This window comes from Kogia breviceps, chromosome 4 (assembly GCF_026419965.1).
Source record: "Kogia breviceps isolate mKogBre1 chromosome 4, mKogBre1 haplotype 1, whole genome shotgun sequence".
NCBI lineage: Eukaryota > Metazoa > Chordata > Mammalia > Artiodactyla > Physeteridae > Kogia > Kogia breviceps.
Window position 1 is genome coordinate 22180534 of NC_081313.1, and position 23207 is coordinate 22203740.

Consider the following 23207-nt stretch of genomic DNA (forward strand, 5'->3'; position numbering starts at 1 on the left):
AACAGTCCATCATTAACTGAACTTGAGCATCTTGAAGTTCCCATGTAATGTGTGTCCCAACACAGACCATCTGATAGGGCAGTAAAGGCACTTTTTGGTCTGAGTCTGGGCTAATACATTATTACAAGTTCCTTTTTAAAAAGAAATACTTTGAGATAGTAAATTACCAAACTTTTGTCTATTAAACTTCAATGGGTAAAGTATGATAAATTAAGAAATAAATGCAGTAAATTATGAACTGTCTCATATATACAAGTGTTTTCTTAACTTATTTTCTAACTGGTTCTTAAGGCTAATTTCACCTAGTTATATTCTTACATTTTCAATAACATCCCTATAAATTGAGTCTCTGAACATTTAGTCACGTCTCCTTTGGTCTTGATCTTCTCAATAAAAACACCTAACTCATACTATGTCGCTAAGTTAGTGAAAGTAGAGATACCTTCCCCTGGCAACACACAGTATGCTCTAAAATGGTAGATATCACAAGATCAGACAGATGCATTTACCTTGTTCTTTTAAGGTAAATCCTCCAATCCCCTATTTAAAATCTCCTCAACCCCAGCATTTTATCCGCAGAAGAGACGCGCCCACAACAGACTCCGCGGTGCGCACGCGCAGCGCATGCGCAGCGCATGCCGTCCCGGCCGACGGCCCGCCTATTTAAAATCTCCTCAACCCCAGCAGATTATCCTCAGAAGAGACTCGCCTACAACCGACCCTGCGGTGCGCACGCGCAGCGCATGCGCAATGCACGCTGTTCCCACCGACCGCCCGCCTTGGCTCTCTGCCCTCTTCCGGCTCTCAGCCAGCCGTTTGACACGCCACAGCCAGCCGCATCTCTGGCAGCACGTTCAGCTGGCTTGGCAAGAATACTCGCCACAAGAAGAAGCCAGAGCTCTTCCAAATGGTGGCCGAGGGGCTGCGGTCACTGTATCCCCCGGAAGCTGCTGCCCCTGGAGGAGCAGTAAGGCTCCCACGAGTTCCACTCCCCGCCGCTGGAGGACTCTGACTCTGACCGTAGCCCAAGCTACTCCTCGTGGGCCTGTACAGTATGCGCAAAAACACCTTCAGGAGGCACCTGATGAAGAAGGGCTTCCTGGGAATGCGTATAGGGCCGAGCACACCACTGACTCCTTTTTCGCCACCAAACACAGCCTCGCCGAGGATGTGGTGCCCGGCGACACCTGCTCGTTGTGACGTGGCACCACTTCCACAAGCTCAACATCTTCGGTACAGATTCCCCAACAGGTTCGTGCGTGCCCAGCTGCCTAGCCCAGTGTTGGACAGCAGACACACCCTCGGCCCTCCCGGGATTCTGTCTGGAAAGAAAGCACCTCAGGAGAGGTTATGACCTTGTGGAGGGCCTGGAATGGTTCACCAAGCGTGTGGACTGCATCATCCTGCTCTTTGACGCTTCTGAAGTGGGTATCTCCAAAGAGTTCTCAGAGGTCATCAAGGCCCGGAGGACAAGAGATGCATTGTGTTGAAGTTCCAGGCCTTGAAGCCCAAGCTGCTGGACATGATGGATGATATGCTGGTCAGTGACACCGCTCAGATGATGTCATGGTGTGCCGGGCCAGGCTGTGAAGGGCCGTGCCTTGTATGGCTCCAGAATAGGCGTTTGGGGCATGACTATGGTGAGGGGCCCGGTGAGGACACTGATGACGTTGAGTGGGTGGTGGACAGGAGAAGCCCACCTGCAACGAGTTCTACATACTGTCACCTTTCAGCAGTCAGATCATGAGTGCCAACGCCAAGTAGGAGATGGCGAAGTCCATGCTGCCCCATACGGTGCCGGGGTAGGTCTGGAAGCTGGCTGATGCAGACCAGGATGGGCTGCTGGAAGATGAGGTATTTGTCCTGGGCAAACACCTCGCCAAAGTCAAGCTCAAGGGCCACAAGGTGCCCGCTGACGTGCCTCTTTGCCTGATCTCATCCTCCAAGCAGAAGCACCAGTGACCCACCCTGCCCCGCCCCCCCCAAGCCATCTCAGCATCCGGCCAGTCAGAGACTGAGGAGGGGAAGGGTCACCAGTTCTCAAGGACCCTAAAGACTGAGCGGATGTTTCCTCAGCTTTTGAAAAAGGTAAGGAAAAAAAAAAATTTATAGGATAACAGCACTGATAGGATAACAGTATTGATATCTATCTACTCCTCACCTGAAATTAGTTTACTATGAGCCAGATACTCCATTAAGCACTTTAATATGTGTCATGCCTTTTCATAATTACCAGAGCTCAATGAGAAAAGTGATGTCAAACGCTGGTTATAGGATTTTGAATCTCAGTAAGGCACCATAACTTTCTAAAGAGTTTATAGCTAATACATAATAGAACTGTAACTTAAATCTGAATTTCAGGTATCTTGATTTCCAAAATAATGTTTTTTTTTAAAAAGTTTTAGTTGTAATATACAAGTGCAGGAAATTTAATATCCCAAATCTATTTATCAAAAAACTATCATTACCTCCATAATTATCTTAAGCAGTCCTGCATGCTTGATGTTTTCTATAATTAGTTTTGCTGTTTGGGAATTTAATGTAAACGTGTTTTCTTGTGCCTGGCTTCTTTCATGCAACAATGTTCTTGAGGTTTTTCTGTGTTGCTGCATGCATCATGGTTGATCCTTTGTCGTTGCTAAAAAAAAAAAAATTCATTGCATAAGTATACTTCCATCTGTTTATCCAGTCTCCCGTTGATGGATATTTGGGTTGCTTCCAAGTTTTGGCTACTGTAAATCATTGGTTATTTGGGGCTGAAGATAGGTGAGTTTGATTGCTAACAGGCATGAAGGAACATTTGGGGAGATGGAGTTAGTTATGCAAGTATATACATTCAGGTGCATTTTAATGTGTGTACATTTTATCTCAGTAAACTAAATAAAATATCTGTTTTTCATATGGAAGAATGAGCTGTAACACAAATATGACTGCTCCACCACTTTTCTGCAAGCACTTCAGTTATTTCCTAATATTTTTCAGGAAAATATCAAGCTTCATAGCATTTATGCAGCGGCTTCTCTGATCTCATTAACTCACAATTGCCTATTTTACCTTCTAACTACCCAACTTTCTACCTTGATCTTAAAATACCTTCATGTTCAAATAAAAAATATGTTTACTTTCCTGAACATGTTGCAGTAATTTATGTCTTTATACACTTCCTGAAATGACTTTCTATTTTATTCTATTATGTGATTTGTTTTTTTACTGCCCCTAATTACACAACCCCCCACACACCATAGCATCAGCATCACCATCAACACAGCAAACACTATCCACAGCTCTATCACTCTCCACTCTAAGTGATTATAAATCACACTTCAGATTTGGATCACGTGTCATCTCTGTAAATTCTGTGGTTAAATGACTGTGGTTTATAATCTCTGCTCCACCATCCACAAGCTGTGGAACAATGGAAAATATATCAAACCTTTCTAATCCTGATATTCCTCATTACAAAATAAGGATATAGCAGAATAGCAATAATTATAGTGATAGTAATTGATTCACATGTTGATTCCCATGGAGGATTAAACAAGAAAAGGAATATAGGTAGTTCATCTAAATGAATGGCATATGACAAACATCTACCTATGTTACTGCAATGCAATAAGTTGGGTCAATTACCTCTCCTTTAGCTACTTTATTACCTTTACTTTCTTAAAATTTATACAACAGTATTGAAATTATCTCATACTTTTTCATATAATTATATTTTTATAGAGATATAAATATTTTAAATAGATATAATTTTATACACCAAGTTACTGTCACAGTGTTTGGTAAATAGTAATATCTAAAATAGTTTATTGAATTCTTTCAATTGAAATAAGGAATACGTATTTTAAATACAGTGCCTTCCTTATAGCTAAAACAATTTGAATGATTTTTTTGGCTTCATTACACAAGCATATGGTGGAAGGTACTATCTGTGTATGCCTAAACCCTCTTTTTCACATCAATCTGTCATTGTTTTATCACATTTTCATGTCATAAATACTTTGGAGACTAACTTTTTCTCCTCAAATAAATTTATTTCTTCAACACTATTTAGCATTTGCTTTAAAGAAAACCTAATCTTATGTGAGAGAATTTCCTTTGAGGTCAACAAAATTCATCATACTGTGAATTTTCCTTAGTTTGATTTTAGCTAGCAATAAAAATATTCTAATGTTCACATAACATAGAGAATCCAGCTGATTTTTCCTCTTTTCTAGAATAAATTAGTGAATTGGAATCTAATTAAAGTATATTGTACATATCTCCACAAGGAGTTCCTATAAAGACTGATAAAAAGGAAGGCACTGAAATGAGCAAAATATGTCTCTCATAGCCTTATGTATTTCGAAGAATCCAAGGGACTTCCCTGGTGTTCTAGTGGTTAAAACTCTGCACTTTCACTGCAGGGGGCACGGGTTTGATCCCTGGTCAGGGAACTAAGATCCTGGCAAAAAAAAAAAAAAAAAATCCAAGGCACTGATGTTAATAGTCATGATTTTTATATTATATAGTAAACTGCATGTACACATGCACAACACTATACATAATAATATGAAAATCAATAAATAAAATTAAGTAATATGGGTAATTTAAAAAATATGTGGACTTGTACACTTGGATATAATCTGCATGGAAATAAACTCTTATAAAACTTTAATACACCTTTTTATAGACCTTTTTATATAGAATAAGAGAAAAGGGTTCAGAAAATCCCCAAGCAAGAATGGTTACATGTACAATAGTTGTTTAGGAAATATTCATTAAATGAAGGAGTAAATATATGTCTTCTCTGGATAGTAATGCTGATGATGTGAGTAATATATAATAATTGATCCATATCCTAGTAGATATCTTATAAAAGCATGTATAGACTGGAGCCTGTTATTTCCTTGTAAAATAATCATGATAACCATTTTTACTTCATTGGGTAACTGAGTAGATTTATTAAAACAATGCCTGGCACACGGTAAGCACTGTATAATTGTTAGTTGTTAACATAGCTGTGGCTGTAACTAATGCTACCATAACTACTGCTCGGTTTTCTACTCTGTCCCTCAGTTTTGTCCACTACAATTGAGGTTTATAATAGCATGCCTGTCTTTGTGAGGATTCATTGAGTTAATATATGTAAAGAAGTAGTAAACACTTGGAGAATATTAGTCATTGAGTAAGTACAATAAAAATGTTAGCTCTTATTTTTATTTTTTGTTGTGTTTTTGGGAAGTCATATTCTTCCAGATCCTTAGTTTCTCCACTTATAGAGTATAAAGTAAATTATATTGGGAATGTGTTCACATTTAAATTTTGTAATTCTGCATTTGAGGCTCCATCCAATGAAGAGTTTTATTAATAAATATTCTGTAAATTTAGCCAAATATAAACAGATGTACTTATCAATATGTACTTTGCAACATTTAAAAAAAAGAATAAATCAACCTCAATGCCTGTCCAAAAAATGATTAGTTACACTAGAGTATGATAATAATAGAATACTGAATACTATTTTTGACCTCAAAAATTTTGGTACGTCTATAAGTATTTAGAGAGATACACAAAGTATTATATATATAATGCAAATAAAATAAAATTAAGAATATGTAGTTTATTATTTAAACAATAATTTAATTATAATTTAAATAAAATTAATTTTATATTATGATTTAAATAATTCAATTTAATCATATTTAATTTTAATAAATTACATGTAATTTACATAAATTTATATAAAGTTAATTTAATTTATAATTTGAATAAAATATAATTATAATTTATTATAATTTAAATGAAAAGAAAAAATTATTATGTAAGCTTATCAATAAGCTTCCATAAGGTGTGAGGTGATACCTTATTTGTAGTTCTGATTTGCATTTCTCTAATAATTAGCAATGTTGAACATCTTTTCATGTGCTTTTTGGCATCTGTATGTCTTCTTTGGAGAAATGTCAAAATGGTAAAATGTTCTTATTTACAAAACAGAAATAGAGTCACAGATGTAGAAAACAAACTTATGGTTACCAGGGGGAAAGGGAAGGAAGAGATAAACTGGGAGATTGGGATTAACATATACACACTGCTATATGCAAAATAGGTAACTAATAAGAACCTACTGTATAGCACAGGGAACTCTACTCAATACTCTGTAATGTCCTATATGGGAAAAGAATCTAAAAAAAGAGTGGATTTATGTACATGTATAACTGATTCAGTCTGTTGTACACCTGAAACTAATACATTGGAAATCAACTATACTCCAGTTTAAAAAAAAAACAAAACATATGTACAATGTATGTTTAATAGGCCACAAACAGGTTATTCCTCAATATGTGAAAATGTCACCCATCACTTGTTATTGGTCTGTTCAGATTTTCTATTTCTTCATGATTTAGTCTTGGTAAGTTGTATGTTTCTATGAGGTTATCCATTTCTTCTAGGTTATCCAGTTTTTTTGCATATAATTATATTATTATAAAATCACATTTTCTTTAATATTTCTTATAGATAATGTTATTGGCTCACAAAGACCTCTCCATCGGGTAGATTGCATCCTTTGACAATAACTAGTGAATGGCTACCAAATATAAAACCAATAACTAGTGGGAAGCAGCCGCATAGCACAGGGTGATCAGCTTGGTGCTTTGTGACCACCTAGAGGGCTGGGATAGAGAGGGTGGGAGGGAGGGAGACACAAGAGGGAAGAGATATGGGGATATATGTATATGTATAGCTGATTCACTTTGTTATAAAGCAGAAACTAACACACCATTGTGAAGCAATTATACTCCAATAAAGATGTTAAAAAAAGAAAGACTCTTACTGAAACATGTTTACATCAGTAATACTTTAGCTATACAAAATTAATCTAGAAATTGATTTTCTCTTTTTGATCTAATAGTTTTTCTACAATGTGTGTATGAAAAAAATAGTAGTTCTTCTAACACTGTGCATCCACTTGTGAAATAAAGAGCATAACAAATACAAAAAGAAATAATAGTAACTAGTGAATGAAAAAGTCGAGTAAATTAATTTTAAAATTTCAACTCCTCTCTATTGCGGTACTCTGAATGTATCTGAGTTTGGAACATATCAATGAAGGTTGAATATTGCATTTTGTATTGATAGTTTTATCCTTATTCAAAATATGTGTAAAAGGAAGAGAAGTCTTTTTATGGGTTTATAGTGCCTTCACTATTGGAAAATTTATTATGATCTTATTTTGAAAAAACTTAAAATCATGAATCTTATAAAAAATAAAGGTAAAATGAACATATGGCAAAAATTATTTGATTCCTTTATTAGAGAATCAATATGATAGTGAAGTTGGTCCAAAGGAGAAGTTGAGGAATGTAGACTTTTATTATCAGTCAGCCAAAGGAATGCTAAAATGAATTGCTAATAGATACAAAAATAGCTAAGGCATTATTTGTAGTAAACTGAAACATTTCAGGTTATATTTTATTATCTATTAGATAATTTACAAGTTAATAAGTGATTTCACAGTATCTGAAATATTGTTTAATAGCAGATAACAAATTCAAAGTTACATTTTTCCAGGAACAAATTATCCTTGTGAAGGTCTGTGCTCCAGTATGATGTTGTAAGCTCATCCATTCATCCTCTTGCTTTATGTCTAAATTTTGGATAATTGTTCTTTACAGTCAACATTAATATTTTTAACCTTTTTAATTTAAAAATAATTTGTCTTATAAAAATTGCAAAACAGTATGAAGAGTTCATTTATATCCCTTAACTTTCTTCATCTAATGTTAACATTGATATTTTACATTGGTTTCTGAGCACCAGTGTCCAGCAAAAGGAACCAGGATTCCTTGTAGAAGTAGTTGATTCTAGGGCTGAGGCAGACATTATACAAGATGTCTGGAACATATTCTGGTTCCAGAAAGTAAGAACATAATTAGAAAGTAGAGGGGGATGGAGAAGAGGAGCAGGAAGAGAAAGGGTAGGGGGACAGGGAGAGAGAAGGAGGCAGGAAGGGGAGGAAGGGGAGAAGAGGAAAGAGAAGGAGAGAAGGAGAAGAAAGAGAAGAATAAGAAGGGGTATTGAAAGAATACAGGAGTCACCCTGAAGGATTTCCTAGTGACTACCACTGGAACAATTTGAGCAATGAATCCGTATTTTTTATAACACAAAAGGGAAGAGGCTATGGTACTAATTGGAGTAGGAGAAATGACGACCTTCTTTGTGTAAAATGGAAATATAAAAATGTCAAAAGTCACTTAAGGCAGACTTTTTTTTTTTTTTTTGGTAATGTGGAATATTTACTGTAGTTGGCAATTTAAAACTTAATTCTCTATGACTATCTTTGCCTACATCCACCTTGGAAAATCTTGTTTAGATGGAGAGTTGCACATTTCCCAGTTTGAAGACCACTGGTATAAAATGTGGGGTTCCTATTTCACATTTACTATTCTAAAATCTAATAAAAAAGATAGATCTGTGAACTCCAAATTTAATTAACATATTTTAAAATGCCTACTATATGCCAGTTACTCTCAGAAATCCCTTCCTTTGCAGAGCTTGCAAATGTAGTGAAAACATTTATGTAACACTTAAACATGCACAAGGAACATTTCTAAGTACTGTACTTGTATTAACTCATTTGATTCTTACCACAACCTTGTAAAATAGCTTACATTAATATTTTAATTTTACCAGCTAGTAAACCAAAATTAAGCAAAGGAAAAGAAAAAAATAAACACCAGAGCTTAAGTAATATTCACTTGAGCATTTAAATTAGATCTGGGATTATTTTTTGCAGATTTTGTCTTGAAGTATATGTGTTGACTTTATAAATAGTCAAAAGTATATTAGTTTTATAGAATGGTTAATCAAAGAGTTAATTGTCACAGCCTTAGAAACTGCCCTATAAATAACATTATTTGATTTCAGTAAAAGAAGATAAATAAGGATCAGCTCTAGTGATTACTCAAATTCCATGGAAACTAGAAACATATTTATAGAAAACTTGATACTTTATAAATATCAAATGGTACCATTATCTGCAGATGTGCCAGTTCTGTCAAACTTTGCCAAAATTATATAACTATTTCTAAAACAAATGGCTTTATGATGAAAATGGCAAAGTGAAAAATGTAATGTTTCTTTCTACCTTCAATTTTTAATTTTTATGTAATGGAGTGAGAAAAATTTAATTGTTAATTTAAATTTTTTAAATGATTGCATAATGTTATAGAATATATCATACTTTGCTATTAGATTCCAAATATAATATTCCTGGATATTTTATAGGTAAATTTACCATGCTATTTTCATCATTTTGAAACTTGTAAAGAATAATCATAAAAGGAACCTAATTGAAAGGTACCGTCTTTACTAAACATTAGTTTATGGATCATGATTTTAATTATTTTTTAGTAATATGAAACATGGAAAGATCTTATATATTAAATATTGAATGTTTCTAGTCCTGCACTAATCAAATGTAGGAAGGAAGAGAGATTTTTCTTTCATACTTGCTTGCTATTTCCTTTTTTTTCTCATTTCTCAGATACATACTTTATGTAACTCGATGCTGTAAAGAAAAAATGGTACTACATCAATCAAGAGATAGTTTAACAGCTCAACAGAGAACTGTAATGCTTTTATAAGCCAATTATTTGTATTAAAAATATTTGGGGCAATGCAATGTTAATCATATTTGCCTCTTAAAATACCAGTTATATCACATTATTCATAAATGCATCTCATACACAGCTTGCCCAGGAAATAATTAATTAGTATTTATTAATGTCTAATGAAATTATGTAGTACTCACTTTTCTCTGTTTTGTATAATTAACTTCACATTGATGTAATTACTGAAACATGTATGTCATTAGTTGCATTAACATTGTTTCTAATGAGATCATGGGCATAAATACACTTCTATTTTTATACTTTAATTTTGGAATTATGTGCTCAGATTAATCTACCTCAAATTATTTAGCAATTATGCAACTGTTCTTGTTTAATATAGAAGTATTTTGCCATGTATACTGCAACCTTATCATTGAGTTATTTTTAAAACTACCCATGTCTTTTTTATTTGTGTATCATGTTTATATCAGTTCCAACCTTTGTTGATACCAATTTGGCAGCAAAAGTCCAGGTTATCAGCCTTTCTGAACTGATGAAAGTGGTCTCCTTAGCAACCAAAGCACTGTAGAATCTCTCAGAACACCTGTTCTTCCCACTCATAATTCCTGTAGCTGAGATGTATGCACTTGAAAACTGCCTTTTCATTTTGATTTTTGCTTTTCTGTGTTCAGGTTGGTTAGGACAGTGGGAGTTTGCTGAGCTTGGCTGCTCACATAGATCAAAAGATTAATGTCTACATGCTTTAGACTCACTATCATGGTTAGCAATTAGCATTTCATCTTCTCCACCCTCGAAGTACTCCTCCTGTATTTCCTTAGCAGCCAGTCCTTAGCAGCCAGTTATATGGTAAGATTTGGAAATCCAGCTAGGGCAGTAGACATTCTGTAAGTGCAGATGACAAAACGTGGCTCTGTTGTCACCCTCAGGCTTTTTATCCAGCCAACATTCATAATTCATTAGGCCTAGTGATATAAAAGGGCAATGTGCCTGACTGCTTGTGAAAATTACTGTCATATTTTAGTTTATAAATTTTTTAAATTATTCATTTTCTTGATTGTGTAAGGTCGTTCTTCGCTTTTTCTTGAAAATTTACCTGAATTTATTCAGATACACTATCTATATTAGGCCTCATAAAAGAGATTTAAAGCAAAAAAAAAGATCACTCAGTTTTTTTCTTTCTTAGAACAAGTTCCTAAGAAACCTAAACTTAAGTAATATTTTAATGTTTCATTTTAACAATTCCATGAACAGTTTCATTTAATTTAAGAGTTCCCATTTTAAGATATCTCTTAAGAGATTAAATAAAATAAAGGATGCATAATAAGTTGTCTTTATAAACAAACATACAACCTTTCATATGTAGTGAAACATGTCATAAAAAATAAAAGCTCATGAAGGGAGGGAATTAAAGTTAATTTTCCACATATTGATTAATAATCCTATCATCTATCAAAGTTTTCTTTATACACAAACATATGCTACCATTTATTTAATTTTCAACTTATTTTTTGGTCACAATCTGATTTTCTAAATAAGTTGGTAAGTCATTTATTTCCTCAAACTAACCTTTACCAATTAATTAAATATTACAGGCAAATTGTTTTACACGTTAACCCAGTATAAAATATGGCTCTGATTAGAGGAAGTAATTATTTTTCTATTAACAGAAAAAAACTGTGTAAAAATGATTTATATTTTATTATTCTAAAATATGCCTATTTTAAATAATTTAAAAAACAGGTCATATTCTTTGTAGTAGGGCTTTTACTATTTGACTGTTGAAATACAGATATTAAAAACCTTTGTTATGAGAGACCCACATATGTAAATTAAAGATGAATTATTCTGCTTTTTTTTCCTCATACACTACCATTGAACATATATCTTCCTTCTGGAAGTTATAGATATCCCAACATGTGCTAAAAATCCGAAGGATATAAATATTTAAACATTCCTTGGTGTTGTTTAGGTGTTCTTCCACTTTAGGACATCGTTTCTTTTGCATTTTGAAATAGACACAGCAAATTTGAGGAAGAAATAACTTGAAAAAAATTTAAATTTTACTTTCATTCTTTCTCCTTTTCAACAATTACCAGTATTAAGATTCCCCCAGGGCCCTTGTTCTCTTTTCTAACATCACAGCTTCTTTCCTCCCTTTCCTCTTTTCCTCTCCCTCCCCTTCCACATTCTTCTCCTTTGCAGATGACTTTGCTCTCCTAATGCGAAGAGCAGTTACTTTTGCTGTTCATCACTCTATCCTTAGTGACTAACACAGTGCCAAACTTATAAAACTGGCTTAATTTTACTTTCTGAAAGATCAGATCAATCCCCAATTTTAACTGTCATCTTTTACATCTAGCTACATTTACCCAGTTATTGGATATCTTCTTACCTTTTAGTATCTGCAACCTAAAAACACACATACAGAATGCCAAAGATTAAAGTGAACATCCTAATAAGATTTTGTGTCATCGGGGATTCTAGCTGCTGGAACAAATAAAGGCCCACGTTTTCATGGTATAACACAATAGGCATTTATTTCGTGCTGATGTAATAATGTGGTGTGTCATTACAAGTCTACAGGCAGCGTTCCTGCAGGATGCCTGCATGGTGTCAGGGACTAAGACTCCTTCTGTCTTGCGGTTTCATAGGCCTTCAGAGAGCTCTGCATTCTATTAACTAATGGGGTTGACAGCATTAGACACACTGTTTTTTATAAAGTACATTTATTTTTAGAGCAGTTTTAGATTTACGGAAAAATCGAGACTATAGCACAGAGGGTTCCAATGTATTTTGCACCTAGTTTTCTCTATTAACACTTCTATTAATATAGTATTTGTTATAAGTAAGGGATTGATATTGATACATTATTATTAATCAAAGGCCATACTTTTCTTCAGATTATCTAACGTCTTTTTTCTGTTCCATGATCCTAAACAGGATACTGTATTACATTTATTTGCATGTTTTCTTTAGGCTATTCTTAGTCTTTCTTCAGGCTATCTTTAGTATGTGACCATATCTCAGAATTTCCATGTTTTTGATGACCTTGACTGGTCAGCTATTTTTATAGAATACTACTCTATTGTAATTTCTATGACATTTTTCTTCTAATTAGACTGGAACTATGGATTTTAAGGTGGAAGATCACAGAGGTAAAATTCCGCTTCATCATGTCATGTCAAGAGTATTTACTATCAACATGATTGATCATTGTTTATACTAATCTTAATCACCTGGCTGAGGTCCTGTTTGTCAGGTTTCTCAACTGTAAAGTTACTCTTTTTCCTCTTTTCCATTTTGTACTCTTTGGAAGGAGGTAACTTGGTGCAGCTCACATTTATGGAATGGGGGTTTATATTCTCTCTTCTTGAGGGCAGGATATCTACATAAATTGTTTAGAATTTTTCTGCATGAGAGACTTGTCTGTTCTCCATATATGTTTATTTATTCAATTGTTTATATCGATATGAACTAATAGATATTTATTTTATCCTTTGGGTTATAATTCAGTCCTTCTTTATTAATATTGCTACTCAAATTTTCTAGCTTTGGCCATTGGGTGCTCTTTTAGTTGGGTCCTGCTGTACCCCTTGGACGTATTTCCATCAATTCATTTTTGTATCTTTTGTTTTTATCTTTTTGTTAGCACTTTGTTGCTCTCTAGCACTACAAGCAATACTTGTGCCAGGTACTCCAGGCTCATCATGTATATTTCCTGCCTCAGTCTTAAAAACAGCTATTTCTCCAAAGACCCATGGTTCCTTTTATTGGAGGAGAATAGTATGAGAAACCAAGATCTTGGTGCTAAGTGTGCTTATTGCTACCAGAATGTTCTTCCTTTTAGACACTCTAAGCTGACAAAGCAAGGAAATCTGTGTGTATATTAGCCTATTCATAAACACGTATATTAAAATATTTCTACATCAGTGTCTAATTAAGCTAAAAACATGTACAAACTAATGTCTCAATTCTGTTCCATTACCACAGGGATCTTTCAGTCCTCCTCCTCTTACTTATTTATGAATTTCCTTGCCAGCAGTGAGAAATCTGGCTCCCATCTATTTAACTGTTCAATTTCACTACACAGGTAGCAGTACTAGACCTTTACCCTCATGAGAAATAACTTTATCAACAAAAATACAGTGCTTATGTACTATGTTTTTGCCTTTAATCTTAAAGGATTTGTCCTTTTTTAATTGAAGTATAATTCATATACAGTGTTATATTTATTTCAAGTGTACAACATAGTGACTTGACATTCATATACATTATAAGATGATTACCACACATCTGTTTATTGTCTGTCACCATTTAGAGCTATTATGATATTATTGACTATATTACCTATTCAGTATATTACACTCCCATGACTTACTTATTTTATAACTGGAAGTTTGTGCCTCTTAATCCTCTTTACCTCTTTTGTCCATCTGCTCAACCTCCTCCTCTCTTGGGACCACTAGTTTGTTCTTTGAATCTTTGACTCTGATTCCATTTTGTTTTGTTTTGTTTGTTTGTATGTTTTAGATTCTACATACACGTGCAATCATATAGTATTTGTCTTTCTCTGTCTTACTTATTTCACCTAGCATAATACTCTCTAGGTCCATCCCAGTTGTCACAAATGGCAAGATTTAATTCTTTTCTATGGCTGAGCAATATTTCATTATCTATCTATCTAACTGTCTATCTAATCTAATCTATCTATCTAACATCTTTATCCAATCATCTATAAATGGATACAGGTAGCAGTCATATCTCGGCTATTGTAAATAATGCTGCAATGAACATAAGGAGTGCATGTATCTTTTGAAATTCATATTTTCATTTTCTTCAGGTAAATACTCAGAAGTGGAATTGCTGGATCTCATAGTAGTTCTATTTTACTTTTTTTGAGGAACCTCCATACTGTTTTCTATAGTGGCTGTACCACTTTACATCCCAGCAACAGTGCACGAGAGTTCCCTTTTCTCTACATCCTCACCAACACTTGTTATTTGTTGTCTGTTTGATAATAGCCATACTGACAGGTGTGAGGTGATATTTCATTGTGGTTTTGATTTTCATTTCTCTGATGATTAGTGATGTTGAGCATTTTTTCATGTGCCTGTTGGCTATTTGTATGTCTTCTTTGAAGAAATGACTTCAATTCCTCTGCCTATTTTTTTAAATTGGGGTTTGGTTTTTTTTTATATTAAATTGTATGAGTTCTTTATATATTCTGGTATTAACCCTTTATTGGACATATCATTTGCAAATATCTTCTCTCATCAGTCATTTGTCTTTTTGTTTGTTGCTGGTTTTCTTTGCTTTGCAAAAGCTTTTTTGATGTAGTCCTATTTGTTTATTTTTGCTTTTGTTGCCCTTGCCTGAGGAGATAGATTCAAAAAAATATTGCTAAGACCAGTATCAAAGGGTGTACTGCCTATGCTTTCTTCTAGGAGTTTCATGGTTTCATGTTTTACATTCCAATCTTTAATCCTCTTTCAGTTTATTTTTGTATGTGGTGTAAGAAAGTGGTCCACATTTATTATTTTGCATGTAGATAACTAGTTTTCCTAACAATTTATTGAAGAGATGGTCTTTTTCTGTTGTATATTCCTGCCTCCTTTGTCATAGATTAATTGACCATATGTGTGTGGGTTTATTTCTGGGCACTCTGTTCTGTTCCACTGATCCATGTTTCTGTTTTTGTGCTGGTACCATACTTTTTAAATTACTGCATGTTTATATATAGTTTGAAACCAGGGACCCTGATACCTCCAGTTTTGTTCTTCTTTGTCAAGATTGTTGTGTCTATTTGGGGTCTTTTGTGGTTCTGTATAAAGTTTAGAATTATTTGTTACTGTTCTGTGAAAAATACTGCTGGTATTTTGATAAGGATTGCATTGAAACTATAGATTGCCTTGGGTGGTATTGACATTTTGACAAGATTAATTATTTCAATCCATAAGCATGGTATATTTTTCCATTTATTTGTGCCATTTTCGTGTCATCAATATCTTACAGTTTTCAGAGTATAGGTCTTTCATCTCGGTTAAATTTACTCCTAGGTATATGATTCTTTTTGATACAATTGTAAATGGTATTGTTTTCTTCATTTCTCTTTCTGATCGTTTGTTATTAGTGTAGAGAAATGCAATGGATTTCTGTGTATTAATATTGTATCCTGCAACTTTATTGAATTCACTTATTTTAATTGTTTTTTGATGGTGTCTTTCTTCAGGGTTTCCTACACATAATATCAAATCATATGCAAATAGTGACAATTTTTATCAATATTTCTTTCTAAAATTTCTTAGACCAGTTTGTCAGTATCTTCCTCCCTCCTTCCCACTCTTTACAGGAGATTGTTTTATATATTTGTAATACATTTAGAATATTCATTGTCAAAGTCTGATTTCTATTTTAAGGTCATTCAACTTCCTAAATTATTTTTTTAATTTGCGTTCATTAAGGTTAACTATGTGCTATAAAGTTCTACAGGTTTTGACTAATATTGTAGTGTAATTTATCTGCAATTACATTATCACAGAGAATAGTTTCACCATCATAAAAATCCCCTTTGCTTCACATATTCAACCCTTCTCTTCCCCTAAACCCCTGGTAGCAACTGATCTTTTTACTGTCTTTATACTTTTGCCTTTTCTAGGTGTCATATAATTGGAAAATACAGTATGTAGCCTTTTCAGACTGGCTTCTTTCACCTTTCAATATACACATATCAACATACATTTAAGTTTCATCGATATCCTTCTGTGGTTTCATAAATCAGTTCTTTTCATCACTGAAAAATATTGCATGGTCGTATCATAGTTTGTTTACCCATTTATCTATTGATGGATATCTTGATTGCTTCTAGTTTTTGGTCATTATGAGTAAACTGCTGTAAAATATTCATATATTGTTTTTTGTGTGAACATAAGTTTTAAAATCAGTTAGTAAATGCCAAGGAGTACTACTGATGGATCTTATATTAAGACCATATACTGCTGAACTACTTTCAATTTCATTTATTCTACTAGGTGTGTGGTAGTATCCCATTGTTGTTTTGATTTGCATTCTCTTAATGAAAAATATGGTACATCTTTGTGTATGCTTATTTGCCATCTGTATATCTTCTTTGGTCTATATCTCTTCATATCTTTTGTCCTTTTCTGGTCTTTAAGTTTTTCTTTGTTTTGTTTGTTTTATTATTGAGTTTTAAGTGTTGTTAGTTTGGGATACAAATCCTTTATTATATATGGTTTACAAAATTTTTTTTCTCAGTCTGGGGCTATTTTTAATTCTCTTAACACTGCTTTACATTACCCACATGCTCATACATGTTGTATACTTTTTCCTTTAGGGTCCTTAATAATTGTCACTATCTTAAATTTTCTGCCTAATAATTCCAAAACAGATGTCATATATGAGACTGATTTTGATAATTTTCTTGTCTCTTTATACCTTTTATTTCTTATCTTTTAGGATGCCTTGTAAATTTTTGTTGAAAATCAAACATGATATATTTGGTAATAGCAACTTAGGTAAAAGACTTCTGGCATAAAGTTTTAAGTTTCTCTGGCTAAGAGTAAGTCTGTGTTTAATCTTTGTTGTAGCTGTAGGTACCTAATGCTTCATAATTCCTCTGACCTACTCTATTTGTCTTTCTTGTTGTCCTGGGCTTCCATAAGAATTCTTCCTTAAATAGGGTCAGAGCCTTGCAGCTCTTTTAGTTGCAATTACGGTTATTAAACTGGAGCCCTTTTGATTTGGTAATAAAGTATGGGGGACAGGAAGCATTCTGTAATCTTATGATTAAATTGTGCTTTTTGGGAATTAAATATGGTATTAAAATGTGGCTTGTGGGATCTTAGTTCCATGACCAGGGACAGAACCTGGGCCATGGCAATGAAAGCGCCAAGTCCTAATCACTGGACTGCCACGGAATTCCCTGAATTGTGGTATTTTAGTGGGCCTTTGCGCCTGTGCTGTGACCTTAAAAAGTATCTTACTCTGCCTTCCCATACCTTAGGTGGGATAGAAAGTTTAGAGGGAGTGAGGTTAGGTAAATTCTCTTTCACTGACTCAGATGAGGCTCTGGAAAAGTATTTTTTCCTTACTGAGTGAAACTTTTTTTGTGGAGAATGACCTAGGCAATTTCAGAATAGTTACTTTTCGAATCATCCAGCTAGAAGCATGAGAGTTTAGAGTTTCCCTTGGGGGCTTACCTTGAGAACGTGGAAGGGTTCCTGGAGGTAAGCCTGTGGACATGAAGGGATTCTTTAGAGTGTGGGCCCTAGAGTTTCTTACTCTCACACAGATTATACTCCACCTCTAGCTATTCATCCGGTTACTGTGAAAGCGTTCATGATAGTTTGTGCCTTCAGCATCTTCTGCTCCTAGCAAGTATATCCTGGCTGTGATTACCTGATTCATCTGTCTCCCTAGATCTTGGGGTTACAGTTTGCCCTGTGACCTCAGTTCTCTGATGGATCCAAGAAAAGTTATTGATTTCAGTTTGTTCATCGTTCTTTGCGTCGTGAGTCCAAGAATGACAACTTTCTAACTCTATACATGTCAGAGCTGAAACAGAAAGTCCAGCATATTGATTTTTAGCATTTCTGTCCAGAAGAGGCATGTCACTTTTGTCTATATATGAGTGACAAGGACTGTTAACAAGGCCCCAACTAGCTGCAAGGCGTCTGGGGAATGTGGTCCCTGGCTGAGCAAGTACATCCTCGTCATTGCTCTGTGAGGAGAAGCACAAGTCTTGGTGGACAGTCTCTCATCCATGAAGCTTGTGAAGGAAAAGGCAAAATCAACATTTAGAAAGCACTTTCTGAGCTTCAAACACTATACTAGATATTTTATATATGTGATCTTATTTACAATTGTTAGTTACTACAAGAGAATATTAGATCCTATAGGAGATTGGAGCAAAGAATTTAGTCAAAATCCTAAGGATAAATAACTCAATTGATATTTTACTGTAAAATTGATAAATATTTGCAAATGAAGCAACTGACAAAGGGTTAATCTCCAAAATTTACAAGCAGCTCATGCAGTTCAATATCAAAAAAACAAACAACCCAATCCAAAAATGGGCAGAAGACCTAAATAGACATTTCTCCAAAGAAGATATACAGATTGCCAACAAACACATGAAAGAATGCTCAACATCACTAATTATTGGAGAAATGCAAATCAAAACTACAGTGAGGTATCACCTCACACCAGTCAGAATGGCCATCATCAGAAAATCTACAAACAATAAATGCTGGAGAGGGTGTGGAGAAAAGGGAACCCTGTTGCACTGTTGGTGGGAATGTAAATTGATACAGCCACTATGGAGAACAGTATGGAGTTTCCTTAAAAAACTAAAAATAAAACTGCTATACGACCCAGCAATCCCACTACTGGGCATATACCCTGAGAAAATGATATTTCAAAAAGAGTCATGTACCACAATGTTCATTGCAGCTCTGTTTACAATAGCCAGGATATGGAAGTAACCTAAGTGTCCATCGACAGATGAATGGATAAAGAAGATGTGGCACATATATACAATGGAATATTACTCAGCCATAAAATGAAGTGAAATTGAGTTATTTGTAGTGAGGTGGATGGACCTAGAGTCTATCATACAGAGTGAAGTAAGTCAGAAAGAGAAAAACAAATACTGTATGCTAACACATATATATGGAATCTAAAAAAGAAAAAAAAAAAAGTAAAATAAATAGCTAGTGGGAAGCAGCCGCATAACACAGTGAGATCAGCTTGGCTTTGTGACCACCTAGAGGGGTGGGATAGGGAGGGTGGGAGGGAGAGGCAAGAGGAAGGGGATATGGGGATATATGTACATGTATAGCTGATTCACTTTGTTAAAAAGCAGAAACTAACACACCATTGTAAAGCAATTATGCTCCAATAAAGTTGTTAAAAAAAATAACAAAAAACTCCAAAGGCCATGTACTATGGAAAATGATTGATTAGTTTAGAGATTCTATTGGAATTTTATTCTAAATATGATTACATTTACAAAATCATTTGAGAATTAATAATTTATACTTGAAAATCTTCTAATCAAAAACATTGTAGTTTCTTTCATTAATGAAGTTGATTCCTATATATTTGCCATTGTCTCTGGGTAAAATATACAGTAACCTCACTCTTGCTTTTCCTAGGCAAGACCACAGTTGTCTAGGCCATAGATGTTTTTGTAAGGGCTTCCAGCCTAAAGCCTTAAGCAGATCTCCTCACCAGTCCAGAGTTCCCTTTCCTTTATATTGCATTCATCTTTGCTATGGTGAATATTTAACTGTAGTACTCTTTGTTTTTCATAAAAAGGAAATATATTCAGATAGTAACTGACTTCCTTACTGAATTCAATTTTAATGTTTTCTTAGTTGAATCTCCTGGGTATAACAAGTAGCCAAACATATCACCTGAAAATAATAACTCTGTCTCATTTTCAATATTTATACACCTTTTATCTTATTGTACTTGTCAGGATATTATAAAGAAATACCAGTATTAGCAAGTATGCTTGTCTTTTTACACATCAATCTTTGCTGGGACCATTGCAATGACCTCATAACTAGGTCCCTAGACTCCACTGTTACTCTATACAATCAACTCCTCATGTAGGTGGTAGTGGCTTGCTTAAAGTCTGTGTCATGCGTTAGCTGGTCAGATCAGTGATAGCTGAAAGTATGAAAGTTAATCCAACAACAATAACTGCCACCAATAAAGATTTCCATAGCATCTGAGAGTATAGCTGCACAATTTATGTTAAAATATTCCTTTTATTTATCTATTTTAAGATTTTCCTGGCCCTTCGACACATTGTGTATAACTAAAGGCATTGAGAAACTAGCAAAAACAGAGTTCTGTTAACAGCTCTATTCCATGGAGAAATTATAAGAATCTGGAAATATTATAAAATTGAGCTTCCCGATGCATGGCACTCCGGCACAGAGAGGGTTCTAGGAATAGCCATCCCAATCTTATTCTTCTGTTACTTTCTGGTCACCTGCCACTAATTCTAGTGGACAATTTCCCTTAGAAGCCAGAGGACAAGGTCACTCATTGATGAAGTCCAGACAAATTAGTTTTATGAATAGTGAGTAGGTTGGAGGGAGCAAAAAAGAAGTAGAGCAGCATTGTGAAGATTCAAATGGAAATAATACAGCATAGGAAACCTACCCATTGTTGGGCTGTGTCCAGACAAAATATTCTTCTTTCCAACACAGAGCATGTACAGAATCATATGAACTGTTATAATGTGGCATGGTAATATCAATTCAGTCATACTACTTCAACCTTAAAATGTTAATCACCAGTGACTTTTATATAAGCTATTGGGGACAAAAGAGGAGAAAGAAATAGTTAAATAACATTAAACAGAGCTGTCTCAGCCTTTGTTTCTATATCTGGACACAAAGTCTAAATTGATAATAATAACTTCCTTTTTTTCAGTTTTCCTTAAATTCTGTTGGAACCTTAGCAGAGTAGAGTACCTGAAGGGGTAAATTAATCATTAATTTCTGTGAGATCTGAAACCCTAGTGTCCTGTGTTTGTTGGAGAGTGCACTTTAACCAGGACTGTGAAACTAGTGACTGTTAAGAGGTGTCTCACTAATAATCTGGTTTTCAGATTTTGTCCCCCTTCTCTTATTATGTAACAGCAATACACATTCTCCTTGAAGTAAGGATCTATCACTGTGGTAATCAACTTTCTGTTTGTTGTTTGAGATTGGAAAACAGCATTAACTTCTGATTTAACAGGAAAACAAAGCAATATATGTATTGCTGATCAATGTATTCCTCCTTGTGTATCTAAGACCTTCAAACCTACTGAACCAGGTTGTGGGGGACAGAGCAAGCATTTAGTCAGAGGATTATTTGGAGTCATAATGAGAAAAGAGCCACTCTCATATTCACTATGTGATTCATACACGTTCATTCTTACAGTGGGGCTGTGACAACATATACTGGCTTTTTGTTGAGGCATATGACAAAAAACTCTCCAGGTATCGGTATCTTTTAACTGAGACTATAATAAGAACTTCAGTAGAACATTCTGCTCTTCTCTCAAGCCAGCTGCTTTGTGGTGAAGGAATACTAGAAAAATTAAACGTTTAAGCTTGAATTCACTGTCCCACTACTTTCTCCATTAACATAACAAAGTTGGTATTCTATAATTCCAAAGATGATGATGGCAGAATCACTGCAGGCAAAGAAGGCAAATCTGCCTCCAAAGTAATATGTCTGTCTTTTGGAGGACAAATAGCTGCTCTCTCCATGATGGAAAGGATCCAACATGATCCATCTGTTGTCTGGGCCCTCTAGGAATACTGTCATATGAGGGGCTAAGTGTTGGCCAGTGTTTTAGGGAAACTGGACACTTAGCAGTATCTTGGTCAACCCATGCTCACTTCCATTTCTGCCACCATGGCAAATTTGTCTATAGATCCTTGATCAAGACTGAGGTGACAAGGTTAAAAGGGCTGGAATGTGTCTACAAAACTTTGAAATGAATTTATTTTGTTTTATTTTTAACCTGCTTTGGGAATTAGTAAATCTTGTAAAGGACTAGATAGTAAATATTTTAGGCTTTGTGGTCCATATGGTCTCTATTGTAACTACTCATCTCTATGGCTCTAAGCACAAAAACAGCCACAGAGAGTACATAAATGAACAAATGTGGCTGTGTGCCAATAAAACTTAATTTATACAAATAGATGGCATGGCAGATTTAGTCCACAGGCCATAGTTTGCCAACCCCTGATCTACTTGATTAGTGAACACTTCATCAATTTGTAAGCCAGTTAACTGGTAATGTGAAAACACCAAGAGGACAGTTTCGGCATGTATCTCATGAGTTTGATCCAGTGGTGTGATAGAGCTGTCTTGTACAGGCTCCCATGAGCCAATTATATACACCTCTTGCTATCTCCAGGTATTGACCAAGACGGGAGTATTATGCTATGGAAATCAGAAAATCTAGTAATCAGGGCTTCTGATCACTTCCAGCTGGGAAGCTGGTTGTTCAACATGACCAGCACAGCACTGGTCTCATCCATTGCTCATGCAGTTAATTGTCTTGAAGCCTGGTTTACTATTAACCAGTTCTATTTTATAATGTGCAGCTTCTCTACATGTCCAGTTTCATGACTGGTTAGGTCAGATAACATCCAATGTATGATGTTCTGTTAGATTTCTGCCTCTCTAGCCTTAGAAATTTTCAGATTATTTATATCAAGCAGGATCTCATTAGACCACCCATCCGTTTCATTTATGCAGACTGCAATGTCAAACAGCAGTGATCAGATCCCTGCTGGTCAAAACACTGTGAGAACTGTTTTGGTTCTGTCACCTGCTATGATAATTAAGTTCCCATGTCTTTGCTGGATAAGCATAAAACCTGGCTTATACTCCAATTCCAATATTTCCATTAAGCTTAGAAATATAACATCATTGTGGCTTCATCCACCTTTGTCTCTGCCTATGGAGGACCACCACCGCAGACCTTTCTAGAAAAGTTGGTGGCTGCTTCTCCAAAGAATTCTCTAACACAGCGTAAAGGGTGTAACCTCCAGC

The 23207-nt window shown here is 34.8% G+C and overlaps 1 pseudogene; it reads left to right on the forward strand.

Moving 5' to 3' along the window:
• Positions 1–635: 635 nt before the first annotated feature.
• LOC131754965 (EH domain-containing protein 1 pseudogene) lies at positions 636–1962 on the forward strand (annotated as a pseudogene).
• Positions 1963–23207: the final 21245 nt, after the last annotated feature.